At 44.7% G+C, this 22,092-nt stretch overlaps 1 protein-coding gene across 1 annotated transcript in view; it reads left to right on the top strand.

The window, feature by feature from the left end:
* ppp2r3a (protein phosphatase 2, regulatory subunit B'', alpha) overlaps positions 1-22,092 on the top strand; it is a 57,996-nt gene that overhangs the window by 6,292 nt on the left and 29,612 nt on the right. Inside the window, exon 2 of the mRNA XM_053435078.1 lies at positions 15,996-16,055. The gene's annotated coding sequence lies outside the window, so the exon portion shown is untranslated. The remainder of the gene's footprint in view (positions 1-15,995; positions 16,056-22,092) is intronic.

Below are 22,092 nucleotides of genomic sequence, written 5' to 3'. Positions count from 1 at the left end.
AGAGACAGACAGAGAGACAGACAGACAGACAGACAGAGAGACAGACAGACAGACAGAGAGACAGACAGACAGACAGACAGAGAGACAGACAGACAGACAGGCAGACACACAGAGAGACAGACAGACAGACAGACAGACAGACAGAGAGACAGAGAGACAGACAGACAGAGAGACAGAGAGACAGAGAGACAGACAGACAGACAGACAGACAGACAGAGAGACAGACAGACAGACAGAGGGACAGCTACAGACAGACACACAGGCAGACACACAGAGAGACAGACAGACAGAGAGACAGACAGACACACAGGCAGAGATGTCCTTGATTAGTTGATTGTATTTGTGTTAAACCAGTGTTACTGTATCTCTGCTTGTTTTTTGTGCCCTGTAGTACTTCCTCAAGATATTATTTATTAGTGAGTACAAGAGACAGTGAGTACTTATACGATGAAACTGAAATATGTCGAAGGATATGTGTAATCCTACTGTGAATCACGTCAGAATGACTTATTTCCCCTTTTAAACGTGGGCTAGAAATACAAAATGACGATAATAATAACTCAGTGGGAAGATGCATGCGGTCGTCAAAATAAAGCTCATAAACAGAGGACTCCTGAGATCTAAAGCCACCCAGTGTCGGGAATCGAACCCTGCCCACAAAGGGCTGATTCATACATGGGTGTGTGGGAGGGGGGGGGGGGGGGGGGGGGCTGTGCCTGATGGCCTCTCTCTTCTCACCACCTTCGAGCCGAGCACTTTGATTCACGGATGTCCCATGGTCCTCTGCTGCTCATTGACTGGCTCCATTGTGGCTGCGCTGATTGGCTGCTGGGGACCTGAATGTCACTGCTTCTTGTCCGTGGACACAGGAATGTGTGCGTGTGTGTGTGTGTGTGTGTGTTTGTGTGCCGTGAATTAACAGCTACACATTTAGTGGCTGATAGTGCTCTGTTGTTCACACTGGCACTCTTTATCAAGGCTCTACACACACACAGAGACACACACAAGTGTATATATATCACAACTAAATCGGAACTAGGCATTCCTCCAGTGGCAGGGCACTGGCCAAGGGAGAAAGAGAAAGGATGAAAGGAGGAGAAAGAAGGAACAAGCTCACTACCAGTACCATTCAGGGGCACGTTCTGCCTTGGTTCTCCTTGGCCCTGGATTGAGACATGAATGAGTCTGAAGCTAAAAATATTTTATTGCCGCTTGTTGCTCCTCCTGCTCTGTTCATTACGGCTCTCTTGGGTTTTTCTCAGGGAAGAAGCCTGCGCAACGTTAAAGGGATAGTTCACCCAAAAATAAAAATGCACTCATTATCTACTCACCACTTTGCCGATGGAGGGGTGGGTGAAGGGTGTGAGTCCACAAAACACTTCTGGAGTTTTAGGGGTAACCAGCGTTGCAGCCAAATCCAATATCTATCTATAGCATGGTGTAAATGACGCCGCTTCAGCTTATAGACACTTCGATGACATCACAGGAGCAGCATGGAGGCGTTTTAATCACAGAAGTGAGACGTCTCAGTGCTCGTTCTAAACCCTTCTTGTTGTGGCTTGTAATGGCCTTTTTATTTGGCCTGTGGTGATGCTGGTTGCAGCTTTTCTATTTGAAACTGTCAAAGTGATGTGAGGTAATTGAGCCGCGGCCGAGCGAAGGCCGACTGCAGGAGTCACTCCCCAGAATCATGAAGCTGCACCGCTGCTGCTGATCAGAGAGCTGCTCACCTGTTCATTCAGAGCTCAGTGAAGCTCGAGTCCACAGAACCCTGAACTGGAGGAAATGTGGTCATCAACATAATGCACCCGTTGTCCTGAACACACCTTTGTCTTGAATGTGCCCATTGTCTCGAATACTCTGTTGTCTTGAACATCATTTACGATGATGAGGCCCAGCCGTTGATGCTACAGAACGCTGGTCGTCTGGTTAATCAATATTTATTAATATTGAATGTCTAAGTTGCATCAATCGACATTGTTCTTCCTCTGGCATTTAGAAGTATGATGCTCGAGATATGTGAGCCACAGTGAGACAGACAGACAGACAGATGGACATTTGAGGAATCAGCAGATTCAGTAAATAGCAAGCAAAGACGAGGACGACTTTCAAGAGAGGTCATGAGACAAATGCAGACCTGTGACATCACGAGCAGACATTCTGGGATGTCCTGGCCCCGCAGTGTCCTGAGCTGTATAACAGGCAGGCTGACTAGATGACAGAGGCGAAGAGCTGCTGTTTTATTGGTCAGTGTGGGTAGACCATGCGTCTCACTGCCTACCACAAAAAAAATGGAGGAATGACGAGATACAGCAGGAGGGAGGAGTAAGGAGACATGACAGTGAGGCGGCAAGGAGACAGAGGCTGACGCTAATCCGGCAAAGCTCGGAGACACCGAGAAGTAGAAAGACAGAGATGTGGGTGAATGATTCGATCCCAATGCTGAGAATTAGCTTTACCACGGAAATAACTCCAGTGCAGCTTGGGAAAACGGGGGGGGGGAGAAACTGCTTCAGGCTTCTCTCCTGTTTGTCATGCCAGCCGGCATCTCCGGGCAGAGTGAAGTTTTTTTTTGCGGGGCTGTAAGTACATTAACATGTGACGTGGGAGGAGGCGGGGGAACTGGAGGGTAGTGGTGTCTCCCCGAGGGGGAAATAATGACCCCATTGCACCAGTGTGCCCTTGTCTCGATGTTTTATTTGTTACCCTCCCTCTCTCGGTTTAATCTGAATCCATTCAAGAAGCTTTATTGGCATGATAAGAGCGTGGTGACAGAGCCAAGGCTTGAGTGCATCTCTGCCTCTCTCTGCTCGGACGCAGGAGGAAGGAGGCTGGTGGTGAGAGAGGAAGGACGCCCTTTATCTCGGTCAGTAAACACAAGCCAAAGGGAGTCCCTACATTGTTTATATTGTGTCTTCAACTCCCTCCTCCCATACATCAACACAGTGAGAGGACAGTGTAACACAATCGCTCGCACAGAGACACACGGCGCATGTGGACACAGAGGCCTGTGGTGCACACAAATACCCACCAAAAGGTCATATGGATAGAAGACATAGACATACATGTAGGCGCACAGACACACACACACTGACAAGCTTTGGTTGGACTGAACTGTGTGTGTGTGTGTGTTCGTGTGTGTGTGGGTTGTTGGCCGCCAGTATATGGTGAACCGGTCAAATCCCAGCACACTCGAGCTTCCCTCCTGCCTGCCAGTCTGACCACTAGTGGCTGTGTGTGTGTGTGTGTGTGTGTGTGTGTGTGTGTGTGTGTGTGTGTGTGTGTGTGTGTGTGTGTGTGTGTGTGTGTGTGTGTGTGTGTGTGTGTGTGTGTGTGTGTTTGCGCTCTACAGCACAGCGGAGTTCAGTGCCACTGCATTTGCCATAAACCAGAGATAATTCCATACAAAACCTTCCTCACCAAGTGGTTCTGCTCTCCATTTTTTTCTCCTGCAGATGCTAATTTGGAAACTTTTCTGACAGTTAGGGAATATTTGACATGACATGCACGCTCCTCTGTGTGTGCACGTGTGTGTTTGCTGCTGCTTTCAAAGAGAGACACGCGCTGAAGCTGCTGCCGTTGCCTCTCCATGAATTCTGTCTCCTTGAAAGATAACATTGTGGGATGAACAAGGAAACGAGGAATTTGCCTGTGTGTGCTCGTGGCATCTCAAAGTTATGGAGACATTGTGTCATCAGTTTAAAAGAAAAACATTCTTCAGTGACATGAAACATGACGTGTTTATTAAAAACATCCACAATCCATTGCGTCCTCCTCCCTGCAGCTCAACGGGGGGGGATGTAACACAATTCAGTCAACCGCTCATTTCTAGTTGCCACAGGAAAAACAAGTCGGACGTAAACCTAATTCATAAGAGACACACTTGCCTCCTTTGTGGGTCATAAGCCGTCCCTCCGTCTCTTTTTCTTTCTGTGCCACCATCTCTTTTCCTCTTTGCTGTCTCCCCGGTTATCTGTCCTCTGCCCGACCGAGTGGACGTAATCCAAATGATCCCTCTGTCTCCGCGAGGGCCTGTAACAACTTGGGCTTGACTCATGGTGTCTGTAGTACAGTGCAGTTTGTTACCTTTTGCCCTCATTAGATACGGCGGCCCACGCTCACGGCATTTTAATGAGGTCGTCTGGAGTGATGTGAGAGGGCATCCAGTTGGATCTTATGTAACATACGTACATGGCATGAGAGCTGATTAGCAAACGAGGCCCCAGTGGTTAGTTTTTTTTTTGCGGCTGTGAGTTCCTGGGAAGAGGTTTTAATGTCGGGTTGCTGGAGCCATAGGCGCCGATTCTGTATATTTGTGGCAGTGGCGAGTCAACCCCATGTGTGCCAGGATTCAGTCTGGACTGGATTTTAAATTGAAACTTCACGATTGACGTTGGATTGAATCAACAGGAGCGACTCAGCATCTGTGGTTTTTCATTTCCTGGTCAGGCACTTGCTCCAAACCCTAACCGCCAATCACAGTGTGGCGCTGCAGATCATCCAATCTACTACCATAAAGAAGGAAGGACAATGGTGAGGTTTGGGTTTGTGTAGGTTTTGCGTAAGGCTTATTTTTGCCTCGGGCGTCGGGCAGTCTACTGAGCACCAGCTTACATCAGCACCAGTGTGCGTCGCTGCTGGTTTTGACTCACAGACGGAGGATTGCTGGTTTGAGATAGGTAAACACATAAAGTAAACTGGTCACGTTGCTCTTGAGCCACATGTTGACCTCAAACCAACTCTTGTGGCGTTGCTGCTTCTTGTGACATGGTAGTGGGTGTGTTGATATATGAGGAAAGATGTCTTTTCATCAACTACACAACAAGGTCCCGTCAGATTGTCTCGGACAAGTTTTGTGACTTTTTCCCAATACTTTGATCCCTGGAGGATGATTTGCTTTATGTCTGCGGCCTCTGTTATAACATGCACTCCTCTTTCTATGAATGTCCATGCTGCATCCTTGTGGTTTCCATGGTGACAGACCAGTTAGACAGACACACACAGACACACACAGACAGATGAGAGGAGCTCCGGTCATTAGAGCAGAGTCATGCTGAGACTGAAGAAATCCTCAAACAAGGGTCTGTTTTTTCTGTCTTTCTCTCTTCTCCTGCTTTTTGTTTTTCTTCTGATGGAGGGTTGAGAGACATCAGACATGATTTCCCTGTCTGGATTAATGCAAGGCTGCAATTTAGATATAAAGTCTTTGCTTTAAATTCTGTCTGGTCAAGTGTTGTCAGAGTTTTTGCAAAAACCTGCAGGAAAAGTCTGTTCTGCATGTGTAGGTATCAGGATCGGGATTTAAACATTTAACTGTTGCTCTTTTTTGATCTTTATTTGGATGACAGGATGAAACGTGGAACATTCTTTGAAAATGATGGACAATAACAACTTGTCTCTTTTCCATTTTGCCCTGTGGGTTTATTTCCACGAAGCCTTTTTGTTCGCCTCAGCCCAGTTATTGCCAATGTGGCATGTTCGCATTTTTTTGCACAGAAAATGTCTTTGGGTGAATGGAAATAAAGCCTCTCTCTTTTTTTCTCCTCGGCCTTAAACATGACTAAGGGGGACTGTGTGTTACAGTGCGCCCTCACCTCTTCTTTCTTTCCGTCTTCTCTCCTTCGCTATCCTCTGATCTGCTCTGACAGCCCTGACAGCACTTTCTTCCTCTCCCTCTACCCACATATCATCTTCCTCCTCCTCTGTCTTCTCCTCTGTCCAGATACACACCCTCAGGGTCCAAGCTCCACAGATATGAGAGGCACCGTCCATGTTCCAGACCAAATGACTGAATCTGTGTGTGTGTGTGTGTGTGTGTGTGTGTGTGTGTGTGTTTGTGTGTGTGTTATTATATTGCCGATATAAATATCTTAATTCTCTCACCATTACTCTGGAGATTTTCCCTTCTCCCTTCCCGTGTGTGTCTGTGTGTGTGTCTGTGTGTGTGTCAATGCCTCATGCCCGGCAGAGCTGAGATGTGATAGTTTGATATCGTTGGCGTTCTTTCATCAGTGAGGTGATTCTCCTGCTATGCGTTTGAACTGCAGTGAATCAAAGGCTGCAGCTGCGGACACATCACCTGCACATTTAATCTACTCGACCTTTATTTTCTGTCTCTTTCTTCTTTTCTTCCCAAATGTTTTCTTTCTCTTTAGCTTTCTGAACTTCGTTTATATTTTCTGTTGCCTTCTCATTTTCCAAAGCTGAGTGATGTGGGTTTTCAGAAGCTTAAATCACTCTCTAATCTCCACAGTTAACAGGCTGCGCAGAATGTAATCTATCCAGTGTTATAGATACAGATGTGTTGAGCAGCCAATCCCCTCTGTGTGCTAATCATAACCTGTATAGAAAGATGGACGACGTATTGGAGGACACGTCTCCATGTCCTTCCACTGTCCAAGTCATGAGCCTTGCTTCAAATCAGGGGCTGCCTCCTTCATCAGCGGCATCAGGTCGTCTCATTACATCCCCAACTTGTCCCGCCCTTACAGCCATCGCCCAGCAAGGCAACATGGCTAGAAGATCCCAGGTACCGCAGCATCCGGGCCTGCACCTCCAGGCTCAGAGACAGTTTCTTCCCCCAGGCCATAAGACTCTTAAACTCCTCTGAACTGGAATAACTCCACTAAATAAGCACTGTGGCATATTTGCACTATTGCACAAAATTTCACTACTGTTCTTTCTTTCTTCAGCTGTATATATATATATATTTAGATATATTTTATTTCATATTTTAAAGTTTTGATATTCCATTTTACACTATTTTATTCAAATTTTGTTTTTGTTTTTTTAATTCTCGAGCATTGTTGGAAGAGAGCCTGTGACTCAAGCATTTCGTTGCCAGCAACTGCTTAATTGTTATCTCTTTGCATTTGATAATAAAACTCTTGAATCTTGAATCTTGAGATATTGCAGCCGCCATCTTGTACTTTTGACGTAATTCCGAGCCAGAGTCGGTGCAGGAGTGATTGTTACGTGGAGCTGTGGTACTGAATGTACTCGACCAATTGCGAGTCAGTCTCAGCTGTCAATCAGGATGTTTCACCTCGTTTTTATAGCATCAAATAACTATTTCAAACCAAACTTATCAGAAAAAAAAGCTTGAACATACCCTACATCTGTATAAGAGCAGGAAAATGATTTGGCTTGACTTTTGGGGAGCGTCGTGCCATCCATCTTTATAAACAGTCTATGATGGATGTAGTTTAACTCTATAGATGCAGTGTGATTATGCTAAAATCCCCTCAGGAAGCAATAAGGACAAAAAAAATTCCTTATGGGACATGTGAGTGTTATTCTCAGACCTGATAAGCGGAGCTGCGACTGATGATTGTTGTTATAATTGATTATCTGTCGATTCTTTCTGCTGATTCTGAACTCTGATCGGACACAACCACTCTTTTATTTCTCCTAGATCTACAATCTCCACGCCACATTTTGAGATCTGTCATGTAGGATAACACAAGGTCATGGGTTGTTGATGGTAGATTAAACTATGCCAGCTGTGTACAGCAGCTGAGGGAATATAATCGGTGGCTCATATCAACATAGTGAAAGATTCGGTTCGTGATCGGTTCTCTCTTATCTCTCAGTTGGCGTCAGCCTCACATCCGACCCGCTGCACCACATGAGTGTATCCTTGAAAGAAATGCTTGACCTTTATAATGTGTATTTATAAAGGCTTGAACTTTTTCTTTAGCTGTTGGAGTTTTGCTGCAGGAGAGACGATATCTTCCTCTCGGCCATTTACTGATAAATATCTGGATTAACTTGATCCATCCTGGAATGTGGGAATTTTATGTGTAGGCTGCTTGTTTTATTTTTATTTCAAGAAGAGGCTGAATTCTCTATTTGTTATAACCCAACAGGAGAATCTGTGGAGGGTTCAGTGGAGGGGTCGAGCAGCAGGAGGCAGGACGTGACGTATAAATTCCACTGTGTAAAAACCGTGTGTTTTAGTTTACAGCTCATCAACACCGGCGTCGACCCTCATCACCAAACGCTCTAGAATCTCCTGGTCTTTCCAAGTTAACATCTTCTTCGGCATCTTCTCTTCTTCACCTTGAGATATTTGTATTGTTTCAGTTGTAGAATCCTCATTAACATCACCACTCTGTCCTGAGGTTTTACGAGTGGCCTGGAAAGAAAACCTCTGGAGATTGTCCGGAGCCTCGTACTAAAGACAGTTGCTTTCTCACTTCCAGTCCTTTCGGGTGATTTCAGGAGATTACTGGGAGTTCGGTGCACGTCTGAAAGCAGCTGGAGTCACTTGTTGTCTTTCTTTTCTTCTAGTGTCAGGGATGTGCATCCTTGATTCCTGAAAGTGACTGATGTTTTCCTGCTTCCCTCGCTCTAAACTGCACATCAGTGTATTTCATTAAGATGCAGAAGGATTTTTCTGTTGGGATTCCATTCTCATACATCAACGAGTACAGTTTAAAGTTATATTTAGAAGTTACAGTGGGTGTAGCGGGACAATATACTACAAAGTAAAATTAGTAACTATCTGTCCTTTTTTGATTGTGTCCTGATTAGAGACTGACATTTAAAGCCTTCATCTCCGAGACAGAGACACTGCTCAGATGTGGTTTGTGTGTCTTTGTGTAATGACACTGTAATTTCATCATTGTAACACTGTGATTAAGCAGCGACTTTCTGGTTTATTTGCAGCGACATTGTGTTGAGTTAGAGTCACAATAGGAACCAACACAATCCAGCGGCAGGCTGCGTGGGCCGAGCACTCATGGGAACCAGAGTGGCTTTTAGCGTTCAAGTCCCCGGGGACGGACTGTGTGTGGCGGTGTTGTTGTTAATAAGCGCACTCCCACAGTTCTAGAGCCAAAATACACACAGACACACACACACACACACACTGGAAATCACATGCCATTATCGGGTGAAAACTTACTGTAATGTCAGGAAACTAAAATTAAAAGTAAATGGCTCTGTGTTTGCGCTCGGACTCGCACCTCCCATGTTTTTCGGTAACGATTCCGTTCACATGACCTCAGATACTCCTCAGATACTGTATGTACTGTATGAGTACACAAACTCTAAGTGCATCACAACACATGGACTCTGAAGTTCAGAGACGTGGATCAGAGCCAGGAGAAGCACAACAAACAGACCGACTCTTCCTCCTCCGTCATCCCTCCGTCAGCTGCCCTTTCAGTCGCTCAGGGAATGTTCTGCTGCTCTGGAGTTTTTTTATTTCCTCGCTTTCACTCTTTTCCTCCTTGTTCTCTCGCTGGTGGCGTGTTTACAATCAGTAAACAACACAAACCAGATGTCTTTATTCTGCAGATGATTGGATGCAGCAGCCGTTCACAACTTTTATGGGCTTGTAACTTTGGGTACAAGTGACACAAGTGATTTTCTTTTTTTAGCTTGTTTATCATCTCACACGTTTGTCTTTCCACTGCCTGATTGTGAATCAAAGATATGAACCAAATTAACAAAATATCACGGTCGCCCTCACCTGCATTGATTTAAATAGTTTTCAAATGTTATCAAAGTGGATCCGTTGCTTGTAACATGGCTGTTTCCAGTGTGGAAAAGATTATATACATTTTTATATGTTTGCTTTTAGACTCTTGGACAAAACAGAACATTTGAATGTTGCTTTGCAGCGTAAGAAACTTTATTTAGTTTTTTCGTTTTTAGCTGTTATTTAACATTTTAAAGACAAAATGATTAATCCACAGATTCATTCAAAATTAAACCTAGAAAGGCAAATATCACATCTCACCCTGTCAAAGCATTACATGTGATGCAGTTCTCTCTCTAACACCAGAACTAGTCTTTCACTCTTTAGTCTGTGTGGAATCTGTTGCATGTGAGAGTGACCCATAGATTGAATTCCTCAATATGTCTCAAAGTTGTGAACAGGGAAACGTTCTTTTCCCTTATTTTTCTAAATGAAATGATGAAGAGTCGTCCAATCACATGAAGCAACACTCACCGCTGCACCCTTAAAACACACAGGGATCAGATGGCACACTTACTCTTGCACCAATGGCTATGGGTTGGGGGGGGCAAAGAAGGTGAAGATAGAAGATCGGTGCTGAGATCCCCCCCCCCCGAGGGCGGCTGTTAGTAGCAAGATGGACGGTGACAGAGAGGGAAGGTATCTGAGGTATCCATCATTGGGGCTGAATCAGGGGAATGCAGGCTACTTTACCCCCAGGCGTCATGGCTTATATTTAGGCCGTACACCTCGGCGTGCCAGCGTTGCCCTCCGGATCCCCCCCCCCCCCCCTGTCCTGGCTTCACGTACACCTCCAGCATATTAATCACACACCCAAGCCCTGTCACGCTGAGTTCTCGTGTTATAGTGCTCGGCCTTCAAAGTCTTCTGTATTTGTTTTTCGCCTGGAATCCAAAATCTGGCTCGTTGTCACGATGAAAAGGAGACGATGATGGATTGCATATTAGAAGCTGGTAAAAAGAGAAGCACTTTGGAGGTGAAGATGACTAATCTTTACTCTTTTCCACCTTTTTTCCCCCTCTTCTCTCGCTCTCTCGGGGCCTCGTCCATCGTTTGTGTGGATGCGTTGTTGGCATTGTTGGCCCGGATGATTTTTTGTGTGTTTTTCAGCGAGGGGTGTGTGTAGCTATAAGGACATTTTCTCTCCCTTCTTTTCTGTCTTTTTTAAGAATGATGGACTTCCCCAATTCCTCTCATTTAATTCTGAATATCTCCTCTGCTAAAACCCGGAGTCTTAATCCCAAACAGTGCAGCCTGTCACTGGGAACAGGAGAGAGTTCAGATGCTGGGAAGCTGTAAAAAAAAGAAAAGGAGTCTCGCATTCAGACTGATGCTTCTGACATGAGCGAGCACTTCCCAAAAGGAGATACAATCTTTGGACTTAGCTTAACACAAAAGGCCCCGAGGCTTTTTGAATAGATCATTAGAACCAGAGGCTCCTCTCTTGACTTCTTAATGAGGCTTTTGGAGAAGCTGCTCTTCAGCTGCCGACTGAGGGGAGGAGACGAAGCCGATTTCCCAGAGGTTTACTGACTCCTGACTTCAAAAGCTCAAACAGTCAGACTGTCACTGCTGCTGGAGCTGCCAAATCCTGAGGGATCAGACGTGTGGGTTTGTGTGTTTGTGTGTTTTTGTGCATTTCCAGGAAGGAGTTACACCTTGAGATGTGATGCTACTTGTGTCAAAATGGCAAATATACAGTTGAATACCTCTGACTTGTTTTCTGAAAGCCTGAAAACGTTGTTGTCCTGTTGCGTGTCGGCCTCGTGTAAATCTTTAGAAGGATTATTTACGATATACTGGTATTCGATAGATTATGTGGAGCCAGTTTGAATTGTTGCAACCTGGTGCTGGTTGGTATTTTTAACATGGATGAGATGGAAAATAAGTAAATTGCATGTTTCTGCCTGAGCAAAGGGAGAACAACTTTCTCACTGAGACGTGTTTTCAGTCTTTTAGTTTTACACGTCTTCAAGAGCCAAGAACTTGATTCTGGAGTTCAAGCATTCAGTGTATGTCAATTTATTTTAACCATAAACTAAAAAGATAACCTAATTTATGCACGAAGAGTTTGCAAAGTACGCACAGCTGTGTGGGTGATTCGTGTAGGATCCATAGACCTTGCATGCACCCAAATATGCAGGTGTAGGTGTCAAGAGTGTCAGTTGCGATGCAATGGAGAATGCATACTGTGAACTTGTGTGTGTGTGTCTGCGTGTGTGTGTGTGTGTGTGCGTGTGTGTTTGCCTTAGTGTGCGTCACAGTAGACAGATGTGGAAGATCTGGCCGTGTACCGACTGGATGACTGTGTGTCTGTCTTCTCTGTCTGCCAGGAGCTCAGTAACGCTGACTGGAAAATCTGGAATCATAGTGCTTACGGCCTGCTCCTTTTATATGGAAATACACACAAATACACACACACACACACACACAAATACACACACACACACACACATGCACACAGTCACTCTGTCTCATTTACATTTATAGTATTAGTTGGAAGCTTATAAGAAAGACACCCACTCGCCTTACTTGGCATAAAACAGTTACTGCCTTTTCAACTTTTATGGGGATATTCACGCACCGACACACACACACACACACACACACACACACACACACACACACACACACACACACACAACACACACACACACACACTCTTAAGTTCTGAGGAATGTGCCAGTGACACATCCCAGCAGTATACGACATGCCGTCATACCAAATATATCAGGGATTTGAGGCAGATGAGGACTTGGGTTTAGTTGGAGAGCAGCTTCTTCTTACACTCCGTTTGTGTGTGTCTATGTGTGTGTGTGCGCGTGTGTGTGTGTGTGTGTGTGCGTGTTACACCACTCCAGATAAGGCAAGGCTAACAAGACTGTTGCCCTTCCTCTGACCTAACTCTCTGCAAAGCATTCATATCAACTCACAGGAGAGATATCCAGTCTAAACTCACCTCACCGTAACTTTAACTCTGAATACATTTATCATGAATAAGTGATTCAGGACATAGAAGCAGAACCAACACTCACCATCTGGGATTGAGCTCAGTATGATATTGTGATAAAGCAGAAACATGTAGGTGTTTTTCTCTGTGTTGAATGTGGCCGTGCAGGTCAGTCGCTTTTAGTTTCTGACTTTACACGGTCACTCGCTGATGATCCAGTAATAGTCTGTAATTGACATCAGCGTTGGCAGTCATCCTGGCTGTGTGTGTGGGTGTGTGTGTGTGTGTGACACGCCGGACTGTTGGTCAGTGTGTTAGTATGATAAATAGTGACAGCAGTGACTGTGATGGTCCAGGCTCACAGCCAGTAGGAGCCTTAGTAACAGCCCAGCGTTCCCACTCTGACTGTGATCTGCTGCAACGCCGCGATAATGAGGGTATGCTCTTTTCTAAGCCTAACCCAAGGGAGGCTGTGTGTGTGTGTGTGTGTGTGTGTGTGTGTGTGTGTGCGTGCTTGTGTACGTGTGCGTGTGTTTGTGTGTGTGGGGGGCATGATGAGTCATACAAGCTGTGGCCATTGTCTTTGAACTTGACATGCTGCTCTTGTTATTTTCCTCAGGTGACAGAAACAAACCAGGAACAATGCGTGTGTGTGTGTGTGTGTGTGTGTGTATATGTGTGTGTGTTTGTGTGTGTGTGAATATATAGTTGCCTCTGGGTGGATACTTTCCACATATACAGAACAGTCTCACATGAGATCACCGTGTTGGTTCTACTTTGTAGACTGGGCGGCCTGTCAAGAAGATGTGTGTGTTTGTCTGTGTGCGTGTGTGTGTGTGTGTGTGTGTGTGTGTGTGTGTGTGTGTGCGTGCATGTGGGTGTGTGTGTATGCGTGCATGTGGGTGTGTGTGCAATGACAGCGCAGGCAGGTAGGCCCCTTCTCAGCTCTCTGTTAAGTCCTGGGTTGACATTATTGCAGTCTAATAAGCTTCACTCGAGTCAGCTCATGTAGTATAAATCTTTGCCATTGTGCTGCCATATTACAACCAGATGTGCATGCACACACACACACACACACACACATACACACACAGAGAGACTCACAGACACACACACACACACACATACACACACACACACTGCAGATGCACGTAAATGCAGCCTGCAGCTATATTTGGAAGGCAACAGAAAAACACCCTGTGCCTCTCCTTCTCCTCTCGTGTTTACTTTGATTCTGCGGTGAAACCAAACCCAGTTTTTTAACCTGCACAGACAAACAAGCTCTTTTCATTACATCTCATTATATTATTCTCATTTCACATGTGCTTTTCTTCTGCTTTGTCATTTCCTTTTAATGCGCGCTGCACTTTAACCACCCTTCTTTTCATCAGCCGCTGCTTCACCTGCTGCCTCCGGCCTTAAAACCAGAGCTTCTCCCCAGTTTTATTACTCACTTTGTTTTCTTTTGTTATTTGTCGTCTTTCATCTTTTCCTTTTACTCACCTGAATTGAGTTGTTTCAATTATTCTGAAATCCCTTAGAGTCTGTAGTTGTTAGTAACCACTTGCCAGTTTCAAAACAAACCGAATATGTAACCTTTTAGCTAAAAGCCTTTGTTATTAAACAACTGCAACAAATAACTGATTCATTGATTTGAAAATAGTTGGAAACGTGGGTGATCGATAGTTTCAGTTTAACAAGATTAACATGTCAAAACTTTCTTGTTTCAGTTTATCAAAAGTAAATAATCTCCACCCTATGATTATATACTCAATTTATTTGAACATTTGAAGATGAAAATTGGGATGATGTCACTACTTAGTCCTTTAATCTAAACTTTGAGGTCTGTTATGTCATGTGATTGATATGTAGTTTGAAATAAACTCAGACTAAATCATTTTTAAATTTAATTTTGTTAAGCGTCTCGACAGGATTAGAAAAATAATGTCAGTTCCTACAGTTGGTTTGAGTGGATACTCTAAATGCAAAATGATTTAATCATTCAGGACTTACTGAACAGGTTTAAGTTGTTTAACTCAAGAGGAGGGGGTGCGACCGGCTAGTGGCCAGATGTTGTATTGCTCTGAGCATCTGTAAATGTCTCTGTTGTTATTGGCTGTTTGTCTTCGGCTCACTTCGCCCAGATGCAGCGATGTGGATCCGTGTATGTGAAGTCCCAGACGAGCAGGCTGCTTCTCATTAGGAAAGTCTAGACCTAAACCCTCGGCTTATGCAGCTAAACCCACATCCCCGCTAGATCCTGTATCTGCGCCTGACATACGCTGAGGGTTTATGGGTAAGGGAATGAAGACCCTGCTGTGCGCTGATGTCTCAAACAGATGGAACTGAATGTCCAGGAAGGGAAGAAGCGAACATGAGTACACACCAGAGGAGAGAGAGGGGAACGATACTGTTAGTGTTTGTTTTTCATGATCCCGAGTGCGGGGGGTTCCCAGGATGAATAATGTAGGATGAAATCAAATAGAGAAGCGCTGATTAAGGCCTTTTCTATGCTACTGTAGTATTTTTTGAGATTAAGATATTTTAGTTTTTTTAAAAGGAAAGTGCCGAACAGCCTTTATTTAACAAAATGTGTTTTCCAGATGAGAACACAAAGACAAAGTTTTTATCGGCTCAGGCAACGAAGTGAAAGAGAGCCTCACCTGTTCTGTGCATTTGTGACATTGAACATGATGCACCATGGGAAAAAAACATAAGAAAGGCTAAAAAAAATGCTATATTCCCATTTAAATTTGGTGTGAAAGAGGTATTACTGTCCTGTCAACCGGTATATCTGCCATTTTAGTTTTTTGTTCCTGGCACCTACTTATTCCTACACAACTCAATAGTGGGAATGCACAAAGGGAAGCTGTGACATTATCGTTTTCCAAATGCTCTGTTTTTGGAAGTTGTAAAAAAGACTTAAAAACATCATTAGATGTGTGGACAAGAGGCCCATGAGCGTCTTTTGACAAAATATCCAATTTGTGTGGACTAGGACATAAGCTTTGAAAGATTGAAGGAGCGAAAAACGAGGAGAAATGGTCAGATACTGGGAGGCCCTGGAAGTGAGTGATGGCCCCGAACGTGTCCGAATGGCCCCCTGTGCCGTGGATAAGGTTGTGTCTGACGCACACGGAGACACTGAGACCCACAGAAACATGTGCACACACACACGTTCCCCTCACACGAAAAGGCAGCGGGACATTCGACCGTGAGCAGCCACCCGGGGTCACATGCACAAACACAACTCCGAGAATAGACTCTAAACACTGGGGAAGAAAATAACCCGGTAACAGAGGATGTGGCGTGTGTGTGTGAGAGAGGGAGAGAGAGAGGGAGAGAGAGAGAGAGAGACTGAAAGAGAGGTTCCTGTTTTTCATTCTGTGTTTCTCGTGTGTTATTGAATCTATTTGCAGGGTTAACTGGTCTTATAAAGAAACAATCCAGTTACTTTCCATTAGAGCTTCCGATTCATCTGTAGCTGTAATGAATCCCATCAGCTGTTTATTATCTATTAAACCTTTGTCTCTCGTGTGTTTACTGTTGTTCCCACAGATCTCCCTCCGCGCTGAGCTGCACGTTGAACAGAGGAGCGGGAGGAGAGTTGAGGCCGAGGTGAGCATGGTCCCAGTTTATGGTCTTGTTTGTATGTTGGGTTGTAAATAACCTTCTAACAGGCTTGAAGTGACAGCTGGTCCTGTGTTTCACGGTGGCTGCTGCTGCTGCCGCCGCTGCTGGAATCGAACCGTACAGTAAGACGTGGCTCCCGGCCCAGTCAATGAATGAGGCCCTGTGGTGGACAAGAACAACAATAACCATATATTACGTGGCTGTGAGTCAGGGTCCGCGAGGGGGGGGGGGAAATCCACTAATAGCAGGGATTACTCAACGGACTCCTGGGACCATTGATACCAAATTACATCATGGAAGTTTTGATTACAGGGTTGGTCGGAGCCACCGGTCAGTAAATCGTGGTAGAATGAAGTGTTTAGAGTTTCAGTCTTGACCGTCAGTCGTGCAGACTTATTTGAGCTGCTTTTTGAGTTTTGATCATCATAAGGACCACACCACGGCAAACGTAGAAAGGAATCTCCAGATCTAACTTCTCAAACATGATGATATTGTTCTTTATTTATTTATTCAATTCAAAAACCATCAGTATTGATAGTTAAAATGGCGTAAATTTGTCTGGGCTTAAACTGATATGACTGGTCGAGATGTTGGGGCAGGAGAGGGGACGAAGAAGAACACGCTGCACCTCAAAGTCCTGATTTAGATGTGGTTTTGGGTGTGCGTGTGTGTGCGTGTGTGTGTGTGTGTGTGTGCACATGGCGGCAAGATAAGGAGGGATGAGTCAGTGGTGGATCGGAACACGATGACTCTCCTCACCGTCTCCGTCACGATGGGCTATGGCGACAGGGGTTTGCGGTTAGAAACCCTAATCTGCTCCTCATATGACCCTCTGATGGACAGGGACAGCAGTCAACTCACACACACACACACACACACACACACACACACACACACACGAACACACAGATAGATGGCCCCTCAGACTAGTTAGTCTGGCCTCAGCGCTCCAGTCTAAACATGTTCTTATATGGCTTTCTGTAAAAATCTGGAGATCTCGTCCCTTTCTCTCGTTATAAACACAAAGTCTACATGCAACGTCCCCGTGAGCACAAACACGTCTGAAAGGACGTTGTGTTTGGACATTTCCATCAACGTTAGAGGATCGAGAATGATGTTTTTGTCCTCCCATGACATTGTAAAGATGTCTTTCAAATGTTGCTTTCAGACATTCAGACATTACATTTCCCCTTAGGGCCAGATTATGGCTTTTTAAAATGTCTGGTATCTGGGGGGAATGTCTTTGACCAGCAGTGAGTCTGGGATGTGATCCATGTCCTCCTTTTTGAGGTCTGAGTGAATATAACATGTTCTATTTCCAGCCTCAACCAAAGCTGAAGAGATAAAGATCCCGATAGGCCAGAAAACCAAAGGGTTACTGATAAATTTACACTTTTGTCACCCTCGGGGCAAGTGCATCCTTTCATCAGAGAAGTCTTTGAGATTTTACCTTGAAGCCGCGTAAAGCAGAATCCATTTATGATTTATGACGTCTGTGCTAATTCACTGAGCTCAGGTTTCCTCCGCTACCACAAGGGCTAATTATGCCCCAATAAAACACAGTAACTTGTAATAAATAGCAATCATCAGCAATTTATCTGAAAGTGGAGCTGCTTTAGGTTTCAGGTTTGGCTGGTACAGATCTCAGGATGGACCAGAAACACAGATGTGCTGCTCTTGGCTAAAGATGAAGCTTTTTTTAGAATTTGGTCGAAATTACTGGTTGATGAGTCCCAGTAAACGCTTCTCCAGAGAACTGGTCACCAGGTTATTCAAGGTTAATTGATATTGAACTTATCACTCGTCGAAATCATACAGAAGGTACATGTCAGATGAATCAGATGGGCCTGGTAAATTGTACAGTAGCTTCATTTGGAACTAAGTTTGTTGTGAGCAGCTGCAGGAGAAGACGAATTTGGGCTCAGGACTGAGTTTTAAAGGATGATGCGGATCAGGGATCAGGAGAATTGTTTTTCTGAACAGGCGTCCAGGGAGAACCACCGGCTGAAACCTGATTTGAGTGATGATTATTTCCTTTCTCACGTCTTAGACAAACAACTCTATGGATTTTTGTTTCCTGCTCAGTCTTACGTGGACTGAATTTGTGATGAATTTGCTTCGAGAAAGTGAATCGTCCTCCCTGATGAGTCATGCTTTAGTTCACAGATTTTAAGCCTCGCTGCACAAAACACGAACAAAACAAACTTTTCCTCTCGAGTTGATTTCCTCACGCTCGTGTTTGTACTGGATCTGTGTGTGTGTGTGCACCCAGCTGCTGCCTGGTGGCTGTGGTTGGTGGAGGCTGGTTGCCTTCGGGGTCGGGGCTGTAGGTGGTGGCAGGAATGAACAGTTGAGTGACTGAAATCAGGTCAGCTGTCTATGCGCATCACAAAAGATTTATTTGTGTATCCTTCGTCTCCTGTGCATGAATGTGTGTGTGTTTTTGTGTGTGTGTCTGTGTCCTAATTATGTGTCTCCGTAGAACAACAAGACCAGAATCATGACATCACCCAAAATGTGCTTTTTAAAACAAGGCATTGGGTCATAGTGAGCCACAGGCAGAGCAGGATGGATAGTGTGTGTTTGTGGGTGTGTGTGTGTGTGTGTGTGTGTGTGTGTGTGTGTGTGTGCGTGTACTGCAGGTTCAGATGAACTGAAGCCAATGCCAGCTTTCATTATCATCTCACGAGGCCGACAGTGTTGTGTATTTACAGCATGTTTTTTTGTGCTCACTGCACAGGAACAGCAGGATCTTTGCGCTTGTGTGTGTGTGTGTGTGTGTGTATGAGAACAAGACTGTGTGTGTTAGCCTTATAAGGCCAAGCTGTTTTGACCAGGAAATATTTAAGGATAAGAAAAGACATGAGTCACTGTTTTCCCTCATCTGCTCAGAAACACAAAAACATCCTCTTCGCTGCCCTCAACACAATCCCTCCGGGGATGTATTGTGTTTTTATATATGCAGGTGTGTGTGTGTGTGTGTGTGTGTGTGTGTGTGTGTGTCCATGTGGTCTGTAGTTACTGTTCTCTTCCTGACGAGTTGCTCAGCTATTCCCACAGCCCACCTTCCTGAGATATGAGCGGAGCGCCGGGGGGAACTGCTGTTACAGCGCTGTAGGTGCAGATCTGTGGTGGAGCCCCTGTGCCATCTCAGCCTGTAAAGTAGGAGCGTGTGGCCAGTTAAAGACGAGGAGGAAAGAATAAAGCAAAGAGAAAAAAGGGGGAAGAGGTAAAAAAAAACAAGAGAACAGAAAGGGAATTAAAAAGCAGAAGAAAGGCAGGAATAATGGAGCGAGTGAGAGCGACGGAATGAGAGAGTTTAGCTGTTGAACCTGAACGAGGCAACAAGACTAATCACCTCCTTTATTACATAATTAGCGAGGAAGTTATGTTTTCAGGCCCTGTCTGTTTGTGTGTCTGTCAGCAGGATTACACAACACAAATTGTTGTTTTTTGCTAATTTCCCAGGGAATAACAAATGGATCTAGATGAAAACAATGAGGCAGGTTGAGAGAACTGATGTCTCTGTGTGTGCGGGTGTTGATTGAGTTACACGGCACTGTTGGGCTTTGGCGGTGGTACACTCTCTACTAAGTGCCATTCTGGTGTAATTATTAATTTGCTAAATTGCAGACTTACCCGATTACAGTCAGACATGAGGAAGTATGCTATGTTAAATGTGGGGTTAGCATAGCTTAGCTCGATTTCAGTCAGAGATACTTCAAGGAACTGCACAATCATAGAGTTAATAATCAGACAATACCAAAATGTTGCACAGACGGATGAGGTTGAAGCGAAATTCGATTTTAATCAGGTCAGAAGATTTATTTTGGTTTATCAATAACTGACCACTTCTCTAAACAATGGGAGTTGACCTGTGGCGTACCCCAAGAATCAGTTTTAGGACCACTGCTTTTTCAATTTATGCATGCGTCCTCTGGGCAGTGTCTTTTGGACGCTGAAGTTTGTTTCCTGGTTGGAAAAAAGTAATAGAAAAACACATTAATCAGCTGCTGCCATAACATAAAGATGAATATGACCAATACCAATATAAATCACTGAGCTCTTTGTCCTGTGTTCACTCTTTGTTTAAACTGAAAATGCCTTTGCAGTTGTTTCATAAGACTCTCCCTATAGGCCGGGACCTGCCTGCGTGGACCTTATTCAACCCCGACTGCTGTTCTGACCTATCAAGGGCGGGGCCATCAATGTAGTGTGTGCTCGCTCAAACCTGCAGACGTGATTTCATCATGAACAGCTGTCTGTGCGTATATGTATTGTGTGTTTGTGAGTGTGTTTGTGTGTGTGTGTGTGTGTGTGTGTCTCTGGAGTCCGGTGATTTGTGCTCTCAGCAGCCTGGGTCTCATCCAGACAATAAGTTTGGCAGACATAACCAGAGATCCCCCAAGTCTCTGCCAGACCCAAACACACACTCACTCCTGAACACACTCAGTCTTTCAGTTTTCATAACCAACATTAACTTCTTCTCTCCTCTCCCTGTCTGTAAGATCTCACTTTATATGATGGTGTTAGTGTGCATGTATGTTAGGGAAAACCCATTAGGCTCATTCATTTTAACTGTGGTCTATGAAATGAAACCATATGTAAGAAAACACATCAGCTGCAAACTTTCTAAGCGTGTTGCAGATGTTCTCTGTCCATAAACCCACGATGGTGCTTGTTTACGTTATATATATTATTTTTGCTCGAGGGCTCATGAACCTTAGTTGTGTCTCATGCACTTTCCACTAGCTGTGTTTTGGCTCATGTGCAGATGTCTGGTTTGCAGCGCAGCTCTCTGCTTCTCGCCCAGTGAGACCTGCCAGGGTTTTTTCTTTGTAATCCAGACCCCTGGAACTCCAGCCCTTCTCCCCAAGATAGACTCATGACCTTGTGCATCTGGCACTATCAACAGAAAGCTCCTTTTAAACGAGTTGTACTTCAGGCTTTGCTTAATTAGACATCAGACAGAGGGAAATGAGAGGGAAAAGGAAAGAGAGTTTGTGTTTGTTGGATTCAAATCTGGTTTTATGCACATTTCATATTTAAAAACTCATTGAAATTCACAGATGTCTCTGCTGAATTTCTCTTTTTCTGTTGCGGATCTTTTCATTCGCACAAGTAGGACAATTGTTTCTCCTCTTCCTGTTTTGGACAGTCTGACTGCCAGCTTGGCCATTTTCCTCCTTATTTCTCACTCTGACTTTCTCTGCAGCTGCAGCTGACACACAGAATGATTATAATCGAAGTGTGGCCCATGAAGGCTTGACAAGGACAGAGCTGTTTGCCAGAGCATCCCTCTGTCTGTCTCTCTGTCTGTCTGTCTCACTGTCTCCCTGCCTGCTCCACAGATGATTGATACCGAGCTGATGGACAAATTCTGCAGCAGAATAAGTTTGACTTTATTTTCAAGAGACTGTGAATGTGTAGTGTATGCATGTGTGTGTGTGTGTGTGTGTCAGAGTAAATAATTCATGTGGCGATTATAGAAAGAAGCAGAGAAGTGGGTCAGAGTGTGAGAAAAATGTGAGAGACTGAAATGATTAGAGAAGGAAATGACGAGGGAAGAAAGAAAATGGTTTAAAACTGACATTGTAAACAAGTGATGAAAAGTCTTTGTTGATACTTTGCATTTCACTTCCACCAGACTGTGTGTGTTTGTGTTTCCTTGTGTGTGTGTGTTCTCAGAGGAGAGTAATGTTGCACAAAGCCCAGTAATCCCTCTTTTGTAGCTACTGTTGTCGCTCGTTGTAGGGCAGCAGTCAATTCACAGAGCTGCTCTGGTCCCTCTCTCCTCTCTGTTTAGCATGTGTATGCCATCGCAGAGCTTTCTGTTCTCGCTGTGTGATCTCTGAAGTTGTGCATCAGGCTCTGTGTGTCTGTGTGTGTGCGTGTGTGTTTGTGCATATCGTCTGACTTGGTTTAGACCTGTTCCACACTAACAGGGATATGTGTGGGGTTACTTTTCGAAACCCTCTTCTTCACAAAGACCCACTTCCCCTGGGAGGCCCCCCTGGCCCCT

Source organism: Pleuronectes platessa, chromosome 11, assembly GCF_947347685.1.
Source record: "Pleuronectes platessa chromosome 11, fPlePla1.1, whole genome shotgun sequence".
In the NCBI taxonomy this organism is placed as follows: domain Eukaryota; kingdom Metazoa; phylum Chordata; class Actinopteri; order Pleuronectiformes; family Pleuronectidae; genus Pleuronectes; species Pleuronectes platessa.
This window is presented reverse-complemented; position numbering and strand designations above follow the sequence as displayed.